This window comes from Macrotis lagotis, chromosome X, assembly GCF_037893015.1.
Source record: "Macrotis lagotis isolate mMagLag1 chromosome X, bilby.v1.9.chrom.fasta, whole genome shotgun sequence".
NCBI lineage: Eukaryota > Metazoa > Chordata > Mammalia > Peramelemorphia > Peramelidae > Macrotis > Macrotis lagotis.
Window position 1 is genome coordinate 193,822,799 of NC_133666.1, and position 18,183 is coordinate 193,840,981.

General features: G+C 35.1%; 1 protein-coding gene across 1 annotated transcript in view; it reads right to left on the reverse strand.

Moving 5' to 3' along the window:
* Positions 1 to 18,183, reverse strand: part of LOC141499734 (solute carrier organic anion transporter family member 4C1-like) — a 126,539-nt gene that overhangs the window by 16,395 nt on the left and 91,961 nt on the right. The window lies entirely within an intron of this gene.

Sequence of the window (18,183 nt, forward strand, 5' to 3'; positions counted from 1 at the left end):
AATTCAGGTGAAATTTATTTTATGCCTAATAAGGCATAAAAGGAAATAAGCAACATAATTTTTTAATCTCAAAAAGGGAAATATTCTAGTCTCATGTTGAAAAGCTATGCAAGATAAATGAGGTTAAAAGTTGTCATAAAGATTTTTAAAAGTAGAAAATGAAAAAAGTTCATAAAAATTACCTAATTCATTAACTGTGTTTGAAAGCAGATACGCAGAGCAGCTGGGTGGCACAGTGGAGCTACTAGGTGGCACAGTAGATAGAGCACTGGCCCTGAAGTCAGGAGAACCTGAGTTCAAATATGACCTCACACACTTAATAATTACCTAGCTGTGTGACAGGCTAGTCACTTAACCCCATTGCCTTGCAAAAATAAAAAAAAATATGATGAGTTATTTTACACCCACAACAGTCTCTCTTCTCTGCAAAGAGAGGAGGAAAAAATGAGTTTTTTTAATTCTTCTGAATAGTTGTGCTTAATGTCTCAGTTATACAGTGTCTAGTTTAATTTGTTCCTTGGTACTTTCTGATTATATTCTTGTCATAATGCATACTATTCTCCTCGTTCTGCTTATCTTCCTTCCAGAATCACAATTCTTTTAATGCATTTTCTGATAGCACATTCTATGAACTGGATGGTCTTTATTTTCACTAACTTATGAATAAACATATTTATTATATTTATTATACATAAATTATGTAAAAAGAGTCAAATATGACTTTAAATGACTGAACAGCAAAATGAAATCAATAAATGCAAGTTAGCTAATTATTTTTCCTTAAAATATATTGAAACCTTCCATAAGACTTGGTTAGCTCAGGAAACTAAAGGTTAAGGCTGTTGACATCATTTCCCACTAAATGCAAAGTAGTCCTAAGGAGCTTTATCTGATTCTTGGCCATTGAAAAGTAAAGCAAAACAAAGGAGTGGTATCTGTCTGGAGAAACTTGAGGTACCTTCAATGACCATCCTTGCTAAATATCCTCCTGCTATGGCTAAGTAAGTCTCCTTTTGTTAACTACTGAATGAGCAAAGAATGATTCATTTCAATGTATTATCACAATTGAAACAATACAGTGCTAGTCTGTCAGACCCACAATAGTATTTGGTGTTGTGCTAGAGCCAGCTTGAAATGAGCACTTAGAATTGACTTTTACATTTTCACTTTGAGCAATTTTACCTCAGAAATAAACCGCAAATTAAGGTTTGATTTATTGTGTTGCAGATTGTCTAACTCTAAGAAAATAAAGGAAAAATGTTAATAATGTAGATTAAGCCTAAAGATGCATTGTTTATACATATATTTTTCTGTACAGCCAGCTATCATTTGCCAGAATAGCCCTCAGGGTTGCTTTGCAGGCTTGGAGGATAATGAGCTCATTATTATGAAAGTGTTTTGGGGGATGCACCTCAAAGATGGTGATTGCTTACAGTGAGATCCTCCCACCCTCCACTCTTAGGAGATTAGAAAATAAACTACTGGTGGCTACTTAGAAAGGGAGACTGAAATGAATATGCTCTATGACCTCAAGTATCCCTTGAAGATAATGACAACAAACATTTAGTCTCTCCAGTAGTGGTATCTCACTGAGAGAATCTCCTTAGAACACAGTTTACATTCAAAACAACTTGGAAGTCTTGAATTTGAGGGAATAAAAAGATATTTTTTACCTCACTAAAAATGTAGAGATTCAGAAGATTAGATTTGCACTCAGTTTCTGCAGGGACTAGATATCTAATGGTTATCATTGCCCAACTACTTTTATAGATGTCTCCTGAAAAAAAATGTTCCTTTTAGGTTATTATACATATGTCAAATGTATGAAACAGGGAAGTAACTGTTTTGAATGTTTTTGAAATAACAATTTAACTGAACCAACATTACTCAGTCTCATAATTGCATATGAATGTAGTCAGCAAGTTGAGGGACAGCATAAAGGATCACAATAATAATAAGATAATGGAAATCAAATTTAGGATTGCCTAATAATTTGTCTGAAGAAATTGAGTGTTATTTTTTTAATTGCCACTTGAGATGCTAATTGGAATATTTCTACATGAACTTTATTACAATTTTTTGGTTTAGGACAATGAAAAAGTACTCTAAATGAAAAAGCTTAACTCTCTCTAAGATCCTAGAGACTGTTAGAGGCTGCTCAAATGAGTTTGGGGTGAGAGGCCAGTTATGGCCAAATAGCCTAAGCTCTGGTGCCCTTTGGGCTGAAAGCTTCCATTGAACTCTGATTTGATAACACAGATGTGTTATTCATGGCCTCACTTGTCAATAAGCTCTGTTTCCAAACTTCTTGACCTAGGTTGCATCCTGTTGGGTTACATCCTGCCCAAAACAAACTTACATCATTGTTTTTATCCTGTATGCTAATTTTGTGGTTTTCTTCTATAAGAACTGTTTGATGTTTTCAATAAACTGGCTCTGCCAGTTGTCCTTCTATTATTCCCCACCCAAGTGTATGTGTGTTTCTTTTTCTCTCCTGAGTTGAATGAATCCTTGGTGGACAGGGGAACTCAACAAGAGACTTTTCTGGAATTGGGAATATGAACCAATTTCATCTTTGTCTGCTTTATTGAAAATAAACAGAGATGCTATATGAGTTAAAAAAAAATTTCCATCCAACCTAGGTCATATGAGCAACAGAATGGAGGACAAGATATTTTCTCTGATTCTCGTAACTTCTGAAACCTCTCCCAAACAGAAATTATGTGCAACAGATAAAACAACTTCAACTGTCTTTATGGTCTAGGACACCCAGAATCCAAAAGAAGTTTAAAAAACATACACACACCCACCCATGAACTTATGCTCATTGACTTGAGCTTACTCAGCACTACTAGAAGATCCAAGGAACCCACAGGCCTGCCAAAAAAACTACTTCTATGCCATCATTTCACCTTCTTTCTAATACCAGGGAGACCTTGCCTCTGGGTTGTGGTAGTTAGCTTAAGTAGAGACAGACAGCCAGGCAGACATAATGAGCTCATTATCTTCCAGCACTGCAAGGCTACCCTGAGGGTTCTTCTAGCAGATGATGATAACTGGTTGTACAGGAAAATAAATGTATAAACAATGCATCTTTAAGCTTAATCCTCAGAGATCTAAGAAACCAAAGGTGTAGCACTAGACATTAGAGCTTGTGAATGTGTGGGGGATGGGGAGGAAGAGAGAGAGAGAGAGAGAGAGAGAGAGAGAGAGAGAGAGAGAGAGACAGAGACAGAGAGAGACAGAGAGAGAGAGACAGAGACAGAGAGAGAAAGTACCAAGATTCAGTTAAATAAGCCTAAAAGAACAAGCACAGAATCTAGAGGGTCTTGAGGCAGAGAGATCTAGGTTATGAATTGACAAGATCCATCCCCAAAGGAAACAACACCAAAGTAGGGAGAGTCAGAACGTGAACTGAGGAAAACTGGAGAGGAGGGAGGCTAGGGGAGACAGAAATTATCAAAGATTCAGCAAGAACTTGACTAAAAGCAGATAAATCAACATTCAACAACAGAGTAGATTTCATAAATGAAACAAAGAAAAATAATCCAACACTTGATGAGACAGAGGAGAAGATGGAACAATAATACTATGCTTGTTACTTGTTCCAGAGTGTTTAAAAAGGAAATCAAAGCTAGGTGGCGCAATGGATAGAGCATGGGGCCAGGAGTCAGGGGAAACATGAATTCAAATCTAACCTCACACACTTAATAATTACTTAGCTGTGTGACCTTGGGCAAATCATTTAACCCATTGCCTTAAATAAAAAAATAAATTTAAAAAAAGGAAATGAGAATTATAAAAGCAGAATTTGTGGCCTAATCAGAAAAAAATAGGGGACATAAAGACTAAAGAAACAAACAATTGGAATCTGTGATGACATCTCACTATAGAAACAAAGGAGAGAATAATAGATTGGGAATGCAAATACATAGAATTAAAGGGCAATGTAGAAGAAGAGATAAAAATTCAGTAATTTTAAATGAACATTATGCTCACAATCCAAGCAAAAATACAATACTCATCTGAAAGACAGAATGTGTAGACAATCTGTTGGGGTCTCCCAGAAGAATGTGACAGGACAAAAAACCTTAACTGTAGGAAAATACTGTAGGAAATACTAGAATAGAATTCTATCCAGAACCTCCAAACATAGACAATAGAAACCAATTGAAAAAAATTGACCTCTTGGAAAAACAAAAACCAAAACCAAAAACAACCCAAGGCTGACAACTTATTACAAGGCATATAGTAAAGCTAAGGACATGGAAATTTTTTTTTACTATGCAGCAATGAATCTAAAAAAAAACCCAGGAATTTCATTCATCCCAATAAAACAAAATAAGCAAACCAATCAACCAACCAAACAAAAAATAAACAAAAAACATTCAAAATATACAAAGGTATAAAAAATAAGCCAACTATTATGTGGAAAGGAACTATAAATAACAAAATAATATTAGTAATAAACATATATTTCAAATGCCTTAGCATAAAATTTTTTTTAAAGGAAACATTATCAAGACAAGATGACATAGACAGTAGTATAATAGTGACAGGAGATTTTTTTTTTTGCAAAGCAATGGGGTTAACTGGCTTGCCCAAGGCCACACAGCTAGGTAATTATTAAGTGTCTGAGGTCGGATTTGAACTCAGATACTCCTGACTCTAGGGCCGGTGCTCTATCACTGCGCCATCTAGCTGCCCCCTGACAGGAGATTTTAATATCCCTCTCTCAGTTTTGAATAAGTCCATCAGAAAGATAAATGGAAGGGAAAATATGAACAAACTGATAAAAAAACTAGAATTGAAAGCTTAAGATATCTTCTAAAGAGGACAGCAAAAATATGCATACACCTATTTCTTATAATCACATGGAACTTCTATAAAATGGCTATATAGTAATGTGAGGAAATAATGCAAATAAAGGTAAAGAAGCAGAAAAAGTTAATACAGCTTTTATTGGTCATAACACAACTTGAAAAAACAGTAATTGCTTCAGGGTCAACAAATGTAAGTTATAGACTCAAATTTAGACTTAACAAAGGGGAACTAAGTAGAGTGTTGGGAACTGGAGTCAGGAAGACTCATTTTCCTGAGTTCAATCTGGTCTCAGATACTTACAAGCTGTGTGACCCTGGGCAAATTACTCTTCCCCATTTACCTAAGTTTCCTCATATGTAAAATGGAAAGACAAATCACTCCAGTATCTTTGTCAAGGAAACCCCAAATGGGGTCACATAGAGTCAGACATAACTGAAAAATAACTCAACAACAACAACTTATTGGTTTTTATTAGGTGAAGGTGGGTGGCTCAGGGGATAGAGTACTGGAATGAAGTCAAGAAGACTCATCTTCAGAAGTTCAAATTTGGGCTCATATACTTACTATTTGTCAAATTACATAACCATGTTTGCCTCAGGTTCCTCAGCTGTAAAATGTGCTAGAGAAAGAGATACAACAAATGAAAATCCCAAATAGGGTCAAGAAGAGTTAGATATGACTGAAACTGCTGAACAACAGCAAAAAAGAACAAATCACAGAAATAAATAATAAATATGTAAGAGAAAATGATAATTATGAAGCAACATAGCACAATTTGTTTGGTGCAGCCAAAGCAGACCTCAGGGTAAAATCATATCCTTACAAATAGAGATCTAATAAAATAGAAAAAAAATGTATTAAGGATATGAATATGCACTTAAACAAATTAGAAAGCCAACAAACCCCCAAAATGAATTAAATCTAAAAACTGGATCTTGGAAAAAACTAATAAAATTGATAAATTCTCAACTAATTTATTAGAGTAGGAAATTAAACTAATAAAATAGCAAGTGATCAAAGTGAAATTACAACAAAACCAGAAGAAATAGAAAGAGTAATTTTAAAATATATGCTACAAAACTGAGAACACAAAAGAAATGTGGAATACTTTAAAAAATATAAATATTAAAAAAATAAAATATGAAATATACAATATTCAAATCTTAGAAGACCACATAGAGTTAAATAATTTCAGAAAAGGAAATAGATTTTTCTATAAAGGAGCAACAGGAGGCAAAAACCCTCCTCTTTCTGATTTATTCACAGAATTCTATTAAACTTTTAAAGAATAGCTAGTATGCAAACTTTAAAAATTATTCTAAAAATTAAGAAAAAAAATTCTAAGAAACTATTAGAGTCCTTTTATGAGAAAACTATAACCCTAATGCTTAAATTAGGTAAAGATAAAACAGGAAGAAAACTGACCATTAGCATTAATGAACAGTTACTCAAAAATTAAAAAAAAATTCTTGTCACAGAACTTACAGTAATTTATCTAAAAAAGTCATTCATCATGACCAAGTTATATTTTTACCAAGAATGTAAGGATAGTTCAACATTAGGGAAATTAACAACATACTGAATCCATATTAAAACCCAAACCATCTGAAACCACAGATCTTCTTAAGAGATGTAGGAAAAAAGTCTTTGATAAAGATATCTGATACAGAATAGATTTTTGTTTTGTTTTTTAGGTATTATTTTTTGCAAGGCAAATGGGGTTAAGTGGCTTGCCCAAGGTCACACAGCTAGGTAATTATTAAGTGTCTGAGACTGGATTTGAACCCAGGTACTCCTGACTCTAGGGCCGGTGCTTTATCCACTGCACCACCTAGCCACCCCCAGAATAGATTTTTTTAAAAAAGGTTTTTGCAAGGTGATGGGGTTTAGTGACTTGCTCAAGGCCACACAGCTAGGCAATTATTAAGTGTCTAAGATCTGATTTGAACTCAGGGACTCCTGACTCCAGGGCCAGTGCTCTATCCACTGTGTCACCTTGCCACCCCCAGAGTATTCTTTTTTTAAACACTAAAAATCCTACAAAATATAGGCATGAGCTCTTTTTTTTTAATATAAAAAGCATCTATATAATCAAAACCAAATATTATGTGCAATGGGAATACAATAGAATTTTTCCAATAAATATGAGAGTGAAGCAAACCTGAACTATTAGCAATAAGACAAAAGAAAGAAATTTAAGGAAGAATTTAGGAAAAGAGGAGATATTACCCTTCCTATTTGCTGCTGGTTTATGTAGAAAATCCTGGGAAATCAATGAAGATACTCATTGAGGGAATTACTAGCTTCAGCAAAGCTATAAGCTCCAAATACATCCTCAAAAATCAACAGAATTTCTGTATAACAACAACAAATCACAAGAAGCAATAGTAGAAAAGAAAAGCTCATTCCAAATAACTGCAAAATAAATAAACTATCTGAGAATCAGTGTCCCAATGCAAACAAAAGATTATTATAGATTCAATTACGAGTGTTCCTTGAAAAGCTGGAAGAATATTCAGCTTAAATGGCTAGATCATTAAATAAAAAGGAAAACATTTCTAAAATTAACTGAATTACTAAGTAACTGAATTACTGATAAAATAATAAAAATATCTAAATAAAAAATATATGAAATATAATGGGAAATGATGAAAAGAAGTATGGACAATGGGGGTATAATACTTCCAGACCTCAAACTAAATTACAAAGCAGCAGTCAACAAAACCATCAGGTATAGGTTAAAAAATAGAATAGATCAATGGAACAAACTAAACAAGGAAGATTCAAAAATAGCAGAACTCAATAACCCAATATTTGGTAATGTGAAAAACTCAAATAAAGTGGACCTGGGGGATAAACAAAACAGTATTTCTCACTTGATTAAAAGCTCCTGGGGGTGGCTAGGTGGAATAGAGGGGAGGACAGGTGGTGCAGTGCACAGAGCACCGGCCCTGGAGTCAGGAGTACCTGGGTTCAAATCCAGCCTCAGACATTTAATAATCACCTAGCTGTGTGGCCTTGGGCAAGCCATTTAACCCCATTGCCGTGCAAAAACTAAAAAAAAAACAAACAAATACAAAAAAACAAAAAACAAACTCCTGAGAAAACTATAAAGAAGTCTGGAAGGAATGAGGCTGAGGCTTAGGCTTAGGCCTTATACCAAATTTCAAAATATATTCTAAATGTATATACTACCTTACCATTACAGATCATACTGTAAAAAATGAGAAGAAAAACAAATCATATACCTTTCACAGTTAAGGACATATTCTTAACCAAATAAGAAATAAAGACAAGATAAAATAGATAATTCTGATTACTTGAAATTGAAAGACTTCTGCACAGAAAATACTGATGCGCCTAGGATAAGAAGGAAAGTGATTGAATAGAAAAAATATTTTTATCATATTTTTCTAGTTAATATTTGGCATCCAAGATATCGAGGCAATTTATTTGCATATTTTACATATGCACATAAATGCATATGCAAATATATGTATAAATATATATAAATATTGAAAGTATATATGATTAATAAGACAGTACTCAATAGATAAGTGGTCAAAGGATTTGAACAACTAATTCTTTTTTTTTTTAGGTTTTTGCAAGGCAAATGGGGTTAAGTGGCTTGCCTAAGGCCACACAGCTAAGTAATTATTAAGTGTTTGACTGGATTTGAACCCAAGTACTCCTGGCTCCAGGGCTGGTGCTTTATCCACCTATGTGCCACCTATGAACAACTAATTCTTAAAAGAATTGCAATGTATTCATAATCACACGAATATTCCAAATCACTAATAATAAGAGAATGGGAAATCAAAACAACTCTGAGGTTTTATCTCATAACCTGCAAATTGGGAAAAAAAAGTAGTAATAGTCAATGTTGTGGAACAATAGGCATACTAACACCCTGCTAGTGGAGCTAGGTAATGATATAACCATTTTGGAAAGCTACTTGGAATTATGCAAATAAAATAACTAAAATACTTATACTCTTTGAACCAGAGATTCCCTTATTTAGCTTTATCTCAAGGAAGTCATCAATAAGAAAAAAAATCCCCTTTTACTTCAAATGATTAATTGCAGCACTTTTTAAAGATAGTTAAGAATTGAAACAAAGATGATACCTTTCAAATGGGGAATAGTCAAAGAACTTGTGGTACATGAATATAGTAGAAAATTACTGTGCAGTAAGAAGTGATGTACATGATGAATACAGAGAAGCATGGAAAAATCTTTATAAATTGGTACATAATGAAGTAATCAGTTAAGAAAATAATATGCACAATAACTACAACAATGTAAGTGGAAAGAAAAACTACACTCCAAAAACCCAAAATAATGTAATAAAAATATAAAGATCAAGCACAACTCAAATGAAGATATAGAGGATATAGGGTGTCCATAAATATTATACATTGCACATGTCTTCAGGCTTATTTTTATGGATTTATTACTTGTGTTAATTTTCCCCCTTGTTATATAATATGTCTTTTAGGGAGGGAATGGACACTTGGGATAATAACAATGATGTGAGAAACAAAAATATCAATAAAAACTTATTTTTAAAATGTTTCTACTCTCACCCTGGATCTGTGATCTCCTTTCCTCCCCTTCTTTTCTCCCTCTCCCATCCCCACTCTTCCTCTCTTTTGTCTTTCTCTTTTTTCCTCCCTCTCCCTCTCTCTTTCTGTCCTTCTCTATAAGCAAAAGAACTCAACCTTGAAGAGAAAAAATTGTCATATAATTTCAGAATTATTTTCTCAGAAAAAAACCCCCCTAAATTTAAAAAATAGTAAGACACAAACATGTTGGAAATAAAAATCAGTAGAATCTGTAGTATATAGGCAGTAAAGAACCTCAAGTTCAATAAACCCAGAAATGTAGCTATTAAGTTCCCAAACTATAGATTTTGATAATTTCTTCACCATCTTTATCTACATTCTGGTCATAATCCTTATCCTGTCTTCTCTTTCCTTAACTCCACACATTGGATCCAGGATGCTACTCTTGAGACATAGACTTCTGATAGGTGACCTCATCTTGCTGGATAGGCCTCCTACTACTACTACTCAGCCATTATCACACCACCATGTCATTTAAATTCCCTCATTCTACCCTTTGTCAGCTCCCAAACGTTCTCATTAAACTTAAAGCTCCCTGAAGTCAAATACTCTAATTTGCTTGAATTTGTTTCTATAGCATTTAGCATTTCATTTAGTAAGTGCTTAAAAAAGGTTTTCTCTTTCAGAATTTAGGGGAAAGTGGGCACAAATGACAAAAGATTAACTCATGATTTCTGGTTGCCAAGAGAACCTTTCTTCCATCTGTGTGATATTCAAGAAGTCCTCCATAGTAAGCATGGTGAGTCTGCATTCATATATCCTTGGCACCTGATACAAATATCAATATTATCTCTAGCTGATTCTGGAAAATTGATGAAAAGACACTGATGGTAGGGATAAGAAATTCAAAATACTCTGTACCTTTGAAGATGGCATGGTTCTCCTCCAGTCAAAAGGTAAAGGGGGAGAAGATCTGCCCAAGGTCAAAGCCAAGTCTTTTTTCCTCTTAGAGAGGTTCCCTCCCATGAAGTTCAGTTAGAATTCCACACTCCAACTACTGGAAACAATTCTTTCCTCAACAAATTTGATCATTTTAGAGATAATCCTTGGGGATATAGCCATTTTTCTCAGCCTGTCTGAATATGAGTTTTATATAGCATAATTTTAGTTTAAAGGTCCTTTAGTATTTAGTCCAAGGCCTAATTCTCATCTAGTTATGTAACCAAGACTAAAATAGGGTTTGATAATTTAATTCAGTCCTTATAAACAAATACAGAATGCTTTTTGCATAAAAGAAAGATGACAAGTAATTCAAGAGACATTGATTATTTATAGTTACTATTTAAATTACTTTACATGTTTAGTACTATAGCAATCATATAACAAAATTATATTACTAGAAAACACAGTAACCATTCAGAAGCAGAAAAGGCCTAGAAATAGTGAAAAAAATGTAGGGAAGACAGCCTATTTCAAAGGATATTATAAAGCAGTACTCAAATCTATTTGGCATGGTTATATAAGCATAAACATATACAAGTAGAATGGATCAGATAATCAAGGCCCAAAAGAAATCACTCATACAAGTTTACTTAACCCCAAAACACAAAACATTGTGGGAAGGATTTCCTGTCAGTAAGAGGTGCTTGACTTAGTTAATAGAAAATAGTATTAGTCTACCATCTGTACTACCCTATAAACTCCAAATGGATAAACCATTCAAATATAAAGTGATAGGTCAATGAAAGGTGTCTTTCAGATGTATAGTTACAGAAAGAAGTGATAATGAAAAAAGAAGAGAAATCAAAAAAGACAAAAATAGGTCATTTTGATTATATTATGATTTGTTATTGATTTGATTGTTTATGTTATAAGAGGCACTGTGGTATAGTGTATAAAGAGCTGTTCTCAAGAGAGATATGGGGTCAGGTTCTAGGATCAGGCAGACCCACTAGCTCTCCATCTCAGCAAATCACAACCTCTCAGGGGCTTAGGAGATTTTTGAAGTATAAGTTGTAGGAAAACAAAGAAGCATAATTATCAGTCCATCAACGGGCATTTATATAATACATATTATTTGCTAAACACTACATATATGGTAGACATATGAAAATAAAATTCAAATAATGCCTGCTCTCAAGGAGCTTAAATTCTTTTGGGAAAGGATATGTAAAATGCATACAAAGCAGAAAACCTAGGAGGGAATTTGAGTGAACAAAGGTATTTCTAGTTGGAGAATAAAGAAATATCTCAAATAGAAGGTATATTTGAAGCAAATATTTAAAGGGAACAGAGATTCCAAGTGGTGATGGATAGAAGGAAGAACATTTGAGGGATGAAGAAAAATAGGTACAAGTACATCAAGATGGAGATGCTTGTTCCTCTTGCTGAGGAACAGCAAGAAATTCAGTATAGATGGCACATAGAATATGTGGAGGGAAATGGTATGTATTGAGTCTGAAATGATTGCTGGGTGAGTGGAGAGAAGTGGTGAATAGCAAGAGCTATAGAGATAAAAATGAATGAAATTGGTAAATCCTTCATTTCCTACCCAGCTGCTCCTTGAGACTACCCCTTCATGCCTCTAAGAACCTGGAATTGAATCCTGCAAGGTGGCAGTCATGATACTCTCACCTCCTCAGTATCCTTTGCTCCTCTGACTGAATGATGGAGGGATGAGCTCCCCTGGAACTCCTGAGTCAGTCATCTCTTTGTTTCCCATCCAACTGCACTCTTCTGGACTTTTTAATTCATCATTCTCTTCTTAGCTCCCTTTTACATGTTGTCTTCTGTTATTAGATTATGAGCTCCCTGAGGGTGGAGACTATCTTTCATGTATCCCCAGTGCTCAACCCTTAATAAATGTCTATTGACTGACTACTAGGGTTTGTAGGGTGAATGAGAATAAGGAGTTGAGGATGGCACTGAGATTTTATACACAGGTGAAAGTTGTGGCTTCCTTGACAAAAGAAAGTTTGGAAGATTGAGTAGGTTTAGGTGGAAAAATAAAAAGTGTCAGATTTAGACATATAGAATTTTACATGTCTTTGGGACATCTAATTTCAACTATTCAGGAGTCAGTTGGTGATGTAGGAGACTAGAGCTCCCAAGAGATATTAAGGCTAAAAATAATAGTTCTAGGAATCAACTACAGACAGAGGATAATAAAAATCCATGGAAGATGATGAGAACTCATGTAAGAATATAGGGATATATTTTGTGTATTTAAAAATATTTTCAGAATGGGTCCTTTGGCTTCACTAAAGAGAAAGATTTAGAATTTTTTTATCTAGAGTGAGAGGGTAGTCAATAGTATTAAATGATGTAGAGTGTCCAGGGAGAATAAAAATGAAAAAAGTTCATAAGATTAGAAATTAGGAAATCACACATAACATTGGAGAAACAATTTCAGCTGAATAAAAAGACTGAAAGTCAGATATCAGAGGGATTAGAAGAAAGTAAGGAATAAAGGACATGAAAGTGATGGGTATAGATGGCTTTTTTTGGGGGGGGACTGGGATTTGCAACGCAATGGGGTTAAATGACTTGCCCAAGGAAACCCAGTTAGTATCAAATATTTAAGATCAAATTTTTTGAATGCAGGTCCTCCTGACTTCAGGACTGATGCTCTATTCATGGGACTACCTGACTGCCCCAGATAGTCTTTTTGATGAGTTTGTCTAATAAAGGAAAGATGCATATAGGCCAATAATTAATGGGTATGGTAGGATCTAGTATGGTTTTTTTTTATATGTAGAAAACAAGGCTGTTTGTAGACATTAAGTGTAAAAATAAATAGGGATGGAGAGACAAAATTAGAGAGATGGCATCAAAGTGGTAGCAATATGACAGAGAAGATAGGAGGAAGTCGTTTCAAGAGCATAGGTATAAGGGTTGCCCCTAATAAGACAGGTGCTAACTCTCTATTAGAGAAAGGTATAAAAGAGAAGATAATGATAAAATCACAAAGAATTATATTGAGGAGAAGAGGAACTCAGTAAATGGTCTCAATTTTCTCAATAAAGTCCTCATATGAGAGGGGAAAATGTGTTGCTTGAAGTTTGAGAAAAAAGTTGAAACAATCACTGTGGAAAATGGGATGGAAAAATTCATTTGAAAGGAAGAAGGGATTGCTTTGATTCAGAATTGCAGCCCATTTGAGACTAGAGTACATCACTTTGTAGTGGACTAAGTCAGCAAGATAGAGTAACTTCTTGTAGCTATGTTTAGTGCAACTTGAGTCAGAGAAAATGCAGAAGGTGGGCATCATCCAGTGTTGGGCTTTGTCAAAGCATGAGTAGTAACAAAATGAGGAGCAAAGGTAGGAGTCAGTGTAGAGGTATGAGAGGAGGTACAGCATGGAAGATATTCAGGAGATGGCCAGGGGAAAAAATGAGGCTTTGCTGGAGCACACCAATCCTAACACAGCAGTTATTAGTAGAGTGAAGATCCAGGGTGGCAGTTCTAGAAATGATAGAGTTAAGTTCTCCAAGGGGTGGTCTCTGTTCTGTGCATGCAGATGTTTAGAGAAAAGATAAACAGAAAATAAAATAAGTGATATGAAAATAAAAAAAATGTAGTGAAATTTTAAGTTGCTTTAAGAGGAGTAACAGTATCTGGGATTATGGATGTGATAATGCCACTGTACTAGGTCAGACAACATATAGAGCATTGATTTTAATTTTGGGTGTTGTCATTTAGACAGGACACTGTTATGAACACTGGAATACTTATAGTATTGAAGAAATATTTGTTTGGCTTTGGAGAAAATATCTAAGAACAATGGGTAGAAGTTGTATAAAGGCAAATTAGAGCTATTCAACATGGAGTAAAGGCAGGGACTCCCCTGCCAACCCAACTCTCTTGCAAAAGCACTCTTTTAAATAATAATTCTAACTAAATTTTAGAGTGACAGAACCCACAAAAAAAAAGTCTGAGTGGAACAATTTTCCAGCCCAGACAACTGGGAATAAAGGACTTGTAGTGCAGCCCTGGCTATGCTGGAGCAAATTGCCTCCAGTCATCCAAGAACAGACCTGAGGGCGCCTGGGTCTGTGGCAGTAGTGGTAGTTTCCAGACCTCAGTCCAGGGATTGTCAAGGACAATTTGGAAAGTCAGAAAGAAATTCTATTGTACAAGGGAGAGAGTGGAGCACAGTCCAGAGTAGTTCTCAGCACAGACCCTGCCTTAGGGACCAGGAGCAGGCCTTGGGGGCAACCCAACAGCTGCTTCCAGAGAGCTCAGTTCATGGTTGGGAAGAGGTTTAGGGAGATCGCAGAGGTCTATTTGTTACCCCTGAGCAGGACTCTGTGGTTTTGCTGGTACTCAGATTTGGGTCGCAGTCTGGGGTCCAAGTCCCAGAAAGAGGAGCAGAAGCACAACAGATCTTACTGCCTACAATAGAGCAGGGGATTTCCTCACAGTTATAGGGCAGAAAGGGGAGCTTTCGATTATCCACAGACAGGGCAAGAAAGCAGTCAGAGACCCTTTTAAGACCTTGGAGGAATTAAGAACTTGTATGTTTCCTGATGGTATCTCAGAACAGTTGCAAAAACCCTCAAAAACTTGGGAGAATGCATCCTCCACTCTGGAAGCAGAGTCCTACTTAACAGTTAAAATCAAGTCAAAAGCTAGGGAATTGAGGAAATAACAGAAAGGGAAAACTCTGACCATAGACAATTACTTTGGTCATAAGGAATATCAAAATATACACTCAGCAGAAGATAACAAAATCAAAGCTTCTGCATCCAAAAACTCCAAGAAAAATATGAATTTGTCTCAAAAAAGTTCAAAAAAGATTTTGAAAATCAATTAAGGGAAGTCAAGGAAAAATTTGGAAGAGAAATGAAGGCAATATAGGAAAAATCATGAAAACCAAGTCAGCAACTTGTTGAAGGAAATACAAAAAATACTGAAGAAAATAACATCTTAAAAACCAGACTGGGCCAAAAGGAAAAAAAAATGGTGCAAAAGGAGAAGAATGACTTAAAAATCAGAATTGGTCAAATGGAAAAGCAGTTACAAAAGCTCTCTGAAGAAAATAATTCCTTAAAATATATCATCCAGCTAAGGGAATCTGATGACTTTGTGGGAAATCAAGGAACAATAAAACAAAACCAAAAGAATGGAAAAAGTTGACGATAGTGTGAAATATCTCATTGGAAAAACAATAGCTCTAATCATTTAATCACTTCCTGAAAGAGACACCAAAATGAAAACTACCAGGAATATTATAGCCAAATTTCAGAGCTCCCAAGTTAAGGAGAAAATAATGCAACCAACCAGAATAAAAACAACTCAAAAATCAGGATAACACAAGATTTAGCAGTTTCTACATTAAGGGTTATATGGCTTGGAATATGATGTTACAGAAGACAAAAGACCCTAGAATCAACTACCCAGAAAAACTGAACATACTTTTTCAGGGGAAAAGATGATATGGGGGATTTCAAACTTTCCTGATGAAATGACCCAGAGATAGACAGAAAACTTGATCTTCAAATACAAGACTCAAGTGAAGCACAAAAAGGGTAAATAGGACAAACAAATTATAAGGGACTTAATGATTGTTAAACTACTTATATTCTTGCATTGGAAGATGATACTGAGAACTCATATGAATTTTCTCATTTATTAGGGCAGTTAGAAGGAGCATATATAGACAAGGCACAGATGGGAATTGAATTGGGAGGTATAATATATTGGAAAGAAAATGAGTGAGAAAGGAGTGTACTGGGAGAAAGGAAAAGGAGAGGTAGAAAAGAGGCAAGAAAAAACTTTTGCAGTGAAATGGAAGAGAGGGAAGGTGAAGGGGAGTAAGTGAGTCTTATGGTCATCAGAATTGGCTCAGAGAGGGAATACTATATAGAAATCTTAGAGGAAAGTAGGAGAGAAAAGGGATGGGAGAAAAGGAATGGCAATGAGGATGGGAGGGTGGGGTGAAGATGAGAGAATGGAGGGAAGATTGTGGGAGGGGCTAGTCAGATGCAAAACACTTTTGAGGAGGGACAGAGTGAAAAGAGAGAGAGCAGAAAAATAAATGGAAATGGGAGGGAATAGGATGGAGGGAAATACAACTAGAGATAGCAACTGTAGGGAAAAAAATCATTGAAAGAAGTTTCTCTGTTAAAGACCTTATTTCTCAAACATAGAGAACTGAGTCAAATTTATAAAAAATAAGAACCATTCCCCAATTGATAAATGATAGAGTATGAACAATGCAATCTATTTAAATCATTTTTTAAAAAATGTCCTAAAACTCACTATTGATAGGAGAAATGTGGTTTGAAACAATTCTGAGGTACTACCTTATACCTAGTGGATTGGCTAATGGACAGAAGGAGAAAATGACAAATGTTGGAAGGGATATAGGATATTTGAGACATTGATGCATTGTTGGAGGAGTTGTGAAAGGATTCAACAATTATGTAGAACAATTTAAAACTATGCCCAAAGGGCTATAAAACCTCCCCTGTCTTTGGCCTAGCAGTGACACTGCTAGGTCTATAATTCAAGAAAAGATGAAATACGGGAAGATAAGAATCTATAAATGTAGGGATATTTATAGCAACTCTTTTTTGGTGAGGGGGAGCTAAAGATTGAGGGGATGTTGAGTAGGTTGGGAAATGGTTGAACAAACTGTGGTATGTGATTGAGATGAAATGCTGTTCTGTTCTGAGAAATGATGTCCAGGATGATCTCAGTAAAAAACATGAACAGATGCAATGGGAAATTTACTTTATACAAAGTAACAGCAATATTGCAGGATGATCAGCTGTGAATGACCTAATGTTTCTCAGCAATGCTGTGACCCAAGAGAACTCGGAAGGATGTATGGTAAAGAATACTATCCATCTCAAAGACAGAGCTGATGGTGTCTGAATACAGACTGAAGCATGTTTTTTTTTAAAACTTTATTTTTATCTAGCTTTCGTAGCAATATTTGTCATGACTACACATTTTTTAACCTATACCAAGTAACTTGCTTTCTCAATAAGGGGGAAGTGGGATGGGTGGAAGGGAGAGAATTTGGAACTCAAAGTTTTGGAAGTGAATGTTGAGTTTTTTCATGTAACGAAAAGGCTAGATAACTAGTTGTTGGATGTGTTTAGAGGGAATTCTTGTTCTTATAAGGGTTGAACCAAAGAAGTGCTGAGGTAATTTTTAAGCCTGTGATTTTATGATCTGTAACTTTTTGTGATCTGGCTTGCAATTTCAGTACTACACTAAAATTGCTCTCTCCAAAGTTACCAAAGATTTCTTAACTGACATTTCTCAGTCCTTTCCCTATCTGATTTCCGCAATAACTACTAAAGTCAACTATCCCTTTCCTGGTACATATGCTTTCAGGTATTGGGTTTTGGGTCGATGTTCTCTTGTGGTTCTTGTCCTCATCAATCTTCTTTGTGGAATCAATGAGTTCATTAATTAACAAGTATTTTTTAAGAACAACTATATACTAGGTACTATGCTAAGTACTAGAAATACAAATACAATTAATAAAACAGTCTCACCTCAAAAATAAAAACAGGTATAGAATGCTGGGCATGGAGTCAGAAAGACCTAAGTACAAATACTACCTCAGAAACTAAAAGTTTAGAATCAGTGACTTCTATTTTCCTATATAGATTTTGCTTTTTAATGGAAGAGTCAACAATACATATGAATATATTCAGAATAATTATTAAAAGTCAGAAACATGAAGTAGTAGATTACAATGCAGTTTGAGAAGTAAGGCAGTAGTAGTTAAGGACTCAAGTGAACTTGGAGCTTGCTAATTCTTGAAGGAAGAGAG